The following is a 6000-nucleotide window of genomic DNA, read 5'->3' on the forward strand; positions in this document are numbered from 1 at the left end:
GTGAGTACTTTTCCATTCTGCTGCCCAAACCAACACATAAAGAAACTGAATTAGGCCTTCCTTTGTTGTGGTGTTGAGTTTCTAATGTCATGCATGTGTCGTTACAAAGTGAGAATCACCAGATCTCCCCCAGACCTCCCCAACACCGGCCCCTGTACTCCAGAAGCCGTGTTAATTAACACGCAGGTTGCACCACCTCAGGCAACCGGAGCAGATCAATAGGCACTGTTCTGTGATCAGTCTGCAGGCCTGTTGCCTCTGGCATCTTAATGAGAAGAATTAATCAGCAGCTGACACCCAGTGAGCCAAACAGAGCTTTGGAAAAGGGTTTGGAAAATTTAGAGATCCTATCATGAGGTGCAGCTTCGGTCTCTGTGTATTTTGGTGAATATCAGTGATGTCATAGTTTCTCCTCTTGCCTGTACACTCTAGAGAAATGTGCATTTTTTAAAATGAGTTCAGTTAATTAGGATGGTGAAATGCAGATTTAGCTTACACAGCCACTTGATTCTCTACTGAGCTCCATAAGCACTTTCTCAAGTCGGAGCTCCAATATTATTGGATGCGTAGAAAGATTTTTTTCCTTCCTTTTTAATGAAGACACCACTGTTACCCCAAAATGACACTCTTTGCATCAATTCTCTAGTGATGAGCATTTGAGTTTTTCTTTATGCAGATGTGTATTTTTGGACTATCAGAGGGAGATTTTGTTACACTTTTTTGAAATGGTAATTGTTAAGTACAACGTAAAGTCTTTGTTTATTTATTAACTATTTATAATGCCATTTTATTATTAGTGGTATCATAAACATCTGGTGACTTTTACCAGGTACAAACTTGGCCAATTTGCAATGATGCAAAAATATTTGCAAAAATTAGGGACTCATATTCAAACCTGGGATCTGGATTTTTTATAAATGTTATATTCTGTGAATTGTAGTAGCCACATGGGGTCTAACTATTTACAAATGTTGTGAAAACATTGTTTTTTGTTATTGTTGTTAGTTTGAAAATACCAATGATGAAGTCGTTGCAATTGTGACTTTTACTATTGGTGCTTTCATGAGAGTCTCAATAAATATCAAGTAGTCTGACAATAAGCTTAAATGCAGCTACTGTTTGTACTTTAGTGATGCAAAGAAAGTCTGAACAGACATACAGTTGTCAAAATAAGACTGCAGAAAAGTCACAAATAGCGCTTTGTCATCATTTTTATCATTTTCACAATAAAATACCACAAGACATTTTAAATCAAAGTCCTTATCGCCCATCCATAGCCTCAACATATTAGTGTAGAATTGTGAAGAAATTCTAAAAGCAATATTTGGATAAGCAGCTGTTTGTTTTGGCTTATTTTAAAACAACATAATGTTTAAATATTATGAATATAGTATGTGGTTTAGGATCACTCTTTTCTGGACCATACAAGTTTATAAGCTAGTTGTCCTTCACAACATTTCACCTGCTCAGAAAATTGTGAGTTCACCAGGAAAATTCTCAAACAGTGACGAGACACAGAAAAGCACAGGAACGCACCGTCTTCAAAGTTGTTGCATAGCTTTTTTTAATCACCAGTGGCCTTTATTTGAACGTAATCTGACAGGAAGGGAGCATAGAGAAGGGGACACTTGCTCTAACCTCTGCATCACACAACATGGAGAACAGCTTCATGTTGTTGCAAAATCTAAAAGCTTACCAGCAACTTTTAGTGCAGCAACATGCTCCTCATTTGGCTGAGACAAAAGCTGCAAATTTAACAATGACTTGAATCTTGTTAATCTGCAAACACTGCGTCACACAATTATAAAGTTTTTCAATTTGATTCTTGTTTTAAGAATCATCACAAAAGCTTGTGTCTTAAATAACTTTTAGCTAACTAACGTATTTTTTTCACTTTCCTCTATGCATATTTCTTCAAATTTCTTCATGAGAAACTGTTAACGACTGAACAAAAGAGTTATTACAGCCTGCCAATATGTCCTGCTCCAACAGCACCAGCTCAAAGTTATCAAACACAGATGCTGTAAAGCTCCCTATTTGTGTGCTTTTGATTTTTGCCAATAAAACAAGGATGCATATCAGATATCACACACATACATTTTGCGTTTTCTCTGCCGTCGAGCTGCAGAACAACATAGTTGGATGGAATTAGATGCAGAGTAGAAACAGTTTACATTAAAAACCACCGTGACTGATGCAGCTTCTCAGAACCTTCCTCTCTCTCTCTTTCTCCCCAGATGCTGCCGTCCATCAATAACACGGGAATCTTGGCCTCGTTTGCCACGAGTGGATTTTTTTTGCCACTCTTTCTCCTTCTTCCTCATCATCCTGCTTCCTTCTCAGCCTCTCCTTTCGGGGCGTCTCCTCCACCAATGAGAAGACAAATCAATTCACACACACCTGGGATATTCACTGTAGCAGCATCTCGGCTTGACAGTGTTGCCACCACCGTGGTTGTGGCCGTCCGGCGATGGGTTGGAGTTGCTATGAATGAATTTAACAGCTTGAAAAAAAAAAACAACAACAAGAATGTAATATAACAGAGAAAACCTGCTTTGGTGGATAAAATACTTTTTTTTAATTCACTTCAATTGTGATTTTTTTATTTGATCTCTTTGCATGTAGAGTAAATAGGGTTTAATTTGACTGTGAGAATGAGGTATGTGTGTGTGTGTTCTCTGATTGACATTTGTAATTATGTCTGTTTTCATGCCACTGTTGAGAAGGGAGGAGATAACAGAGCTGTATAGTTTTTGATATAAAAAAAATTGGAAAAAGCCTGGACTATATTTTTTTTCTTTTTGTGTCATCTGTAAAAAAAAAAAAGAAAAAAAAAAGAACATAAGGTGTGTTGCTCACGTCATGTACGGTTTCCTCAGCAACAGCATTTAATGAACAGCTATTCTGGAGTGAAACTCATTTGGAGTGGCACGCAGTTGGACGCTTAGAGACACAACCGAGACACTAAACGTCTCCAGTGCATACGAACGCATATTGGAGTTTGGACTCTCCCGTGCTCGTTATGAATGGTGGAGAAAACACTTTCTGGATGTGAGAAAGGGCGCGGTCAAAAATGAAGCACCTGGATAGAACAAAGGATCAGATGGCGAGGGAGGGGGGTTTGTCTAAAGAGAATTTGTTGTTTAATTTTCTGGAGTACATCATAAAGCTACAGGTAGACCACAATGGACTATATTCATTTTCTTCCTTTTCTCTACAAACTATATACTTATGTGAATGTTTCCGAACTCTTGAGAGGCAATTCATATACAGTAATAGAACACCTCCATCCTTAATAGAGCTCTGAAATCCTTTCTAATTGTTTTTCTTTTGGAGGTGGGGGGTTGGGGAGTTATTTCTTGAAAATGGACCTGCTTGGATATATGCAAGATATGCTTGGAAGGAGAAGGAAACCAGAATGTACTGTAAAATAGTTTTTTCCTTTACTTAAATGTCAGATAAGTTTAAAAATAAAAGAAAGAAAAAAAATGAACATAACGCAAGGGTAAATGTTTGTCATTGTATGCCTTCCGATGCCATAATGATCTAGACATGTAGATCTAACATCCTCTTGATCCTTTTTGTATTTTTTTTTTTTCATTTTTTGGACATTATCATTTTTTTTTTGTTTGTCTTGTTTGTTTTTTGGTTAAGGAGCTGTAGGTACATGTAACTTATGTCATTTATTTATGTCCTTTTATATCTAGTTTGTAAAATAATAGCCTAAAGTGAAGTAAATAAAAGGGGTGTCAAGGTGCATTCCTATTAAAGTAGAAACTATGTGACTGACTCTGTGTCTTTTCTCTGCACACGTACTGCAGTTCCTCATGCATTTTCATCTAAACAGAGACTAGCACTCTAGAGACACAATGATCACCTAAAGATTTCCAACATTTTGTTTTTATAAAGTTATGTTACAGTGTAGACGTTAGCATGGAGGGCATTTCTAGTTCGGATTTTTTGAACTTCATTTTTAAGTGAAGTTGTTTTTAAGGTGGGTTGCACAGTGGCGCAGTTGGTCGCACTATTGCCTTGCAGCAAGAAGGTCAATTCCTGCTCGAGTTTTCATGTCCGAATTTGATTCTTCTTTTCTCTGTAAAATTGTCCACATTGAAGACTGTCTAAAAGATCAGTTCTGCTCAAGTAGGCTAAACATTCAGCTAATCACCAGCCTGTCTCCATATTTTGCTGAATCACATTTAGTAAGAGGGAAAAAGGTTAAAATATCACATCAAGCAATCTGTTTGTTTTTCTCACACTTACCTGACTTAACTGGAAAGGGAAACACAGATTCTCGGAATGATAGAAATAGTTACTCTGTTGGTAATTTGAGGCTCAGTACAGCACATGATCAGCCGATAACATAACCATGGAAGTCTCAAAGATTCGTCTTTGACTCCTGTCAGGCCTTTAGGCTGTTGCTTGTGCCATTTGCCGCTTGACAAAGAACATGTGTTTGTGTGTAATCTTCTTCTTGGTCTCATTTCCAGCAACTCTCATTCTCTTAACTCTTTAATTAAATTTGGAGGAACAATAGTTTGAAGTGAGAAGAAAAGGACAGTTTTAGAAATAGAGCTCATGTAAATCTCGAGCCAAATTGTGTGTTGTTTTTTTTTCCACATTCTACGACATCAGCGGTGAAAAGGCTTTAACAACCATTAAACCCCTGAAGGTTGCAGAGGAAGAAGACGATCTGCCTCAGAAGAAAAGAATGCCTCCGCTGCAGACTGCTGGCAAGCTTATCATGGATGTAAAACAGATGATTGGCCGGGCTGAGATTGATTAATTTCCTCTGTCTGAGAACACCTTTTTTATTTTGATAAACTGCGAATGATTAAATTTATAGCTGAAAAGTTACTTAATGTTATCCTAGTGTTCCATGTCTCCATATCAAGTTTCCACACAATTACAAAAATCTTTATTTTTTATTCAAAAATATGTATGCATAACATTTTCACATAGAATGACAGAAATGATAGGGGTTTTTTTGTCAAAAGTTTGTGATTTATTTCTCTTAATTTTCCACAGAAATTGAATGTTCCACACAGAAAAATGTATTGAACATAAAAACTAAAATAACACAGCTTGCTACAATTTAAAAGACTTAAAATATTTCTTATAGTGTGTATTACAGTGATAAATTATTTTGTTTTAAAGACTCAGGTTGGTTTTGTGGCTGTAAGCAGATTTTTATCTGAACCAAATGTTAAAATGACTCAGAGGATTGTAAAGGTTTCTGATCCCTGTGTTAGATCAACACAAAAAGTACACAACTCTTATGTGGAAGGGAAATGTCATATGGTTGTCAAAGGTGACTTAAAATAAAAATCTGGGAAAGGTTTTCAGCCCCTTTTATTCTAAGAACCCTAAAGAAAATCCAGATTGTCCAATTGCGTTCTGAAGAAAATGACTGAAAGACTCCACCGGGCCCTGAACACAACATCTCAGCAGTCTGACATGTTAATGACAGACAAGATGGCTTGCTTAAGTATGAAACACAGATGTTGAGGAAGACAAACCCATCATGGTGTTTTACAATAGATTTATTACAGAGGCTTTGAATTTATAATAAAATCTCTGACATAACATTTAATTTTTAACTAGATCTCTCTTTTTATTAGTGTTGTTTGTCACTACTAAAACTCATACTCAGTCCCAAACACAGTGAGGCTCTGAATGAAATGCTGACTGATTAGAAATGCAGACCAGAGGCATACAGTATAAGAAGTTTTTGCCAGCAGTTCCACTGATAACAGCATCTTAAACCCAGAGCGTCTGTCATTTCGGTTACAGATTCTGCTCGAAGGAGGCCTGCAGCCTGAGGTTACAGTTTCATTTCCACATCCTCACAGGGACACTCCAAGGACATAATTCACTGACTAGTATCTTACCTTTAAAATAAGGTTGAACTAAATTTACTTTTATTTTTTGCAAAGAGTAAGCAGTTGTTACTCTTTTCATGTTTCATGAATTTATGCACCGTTCTTGGTCAATCTAGTT

General features: G+C 36.9%; 1 protein-coding gene across 3 annotated transcripts in view; it reads left to right on the forward strand.

The window, feature by feature from the left end:
* The window catches only part of epha4l (eph receptor A4, like), a 65118-nt gene extending 61336 nt beyond the window's left edge, over positions 1 to 3782 (forward strand). For all 3 annotated transcript variants that reach the window (XM_055028002.1, XM_055028001.1, XM_055028003.1), the window contains exon 18: positions 2238 to 3782. The gene's annotated coding sequence lies outside the window, so the exon portion shown is untranslated. The remainder of the gene's footprint in view (positions 1 to 2237) is intronic.
* Positions 3783 to 6000: the final 2218 nt, after the last annotated feature.

This window comes from Poeciliopsis prolifica, unplaced genomic scaffold (assembly GCF_027474105.1).
Source record: "Poeciliopsis prolifica strain line A6 unplaced genomic scaffold, Auburn_PproV2 SCAFFOLD004, whole genome shotgun sequence".
Taxonomy (NCBI): Eukaryota; Metazoa; Chordata; class Actinopteri; order Cyprinodontiformes; family Poeciliidae; genus Poeciliopsis; species Poeciliopsis prolifica.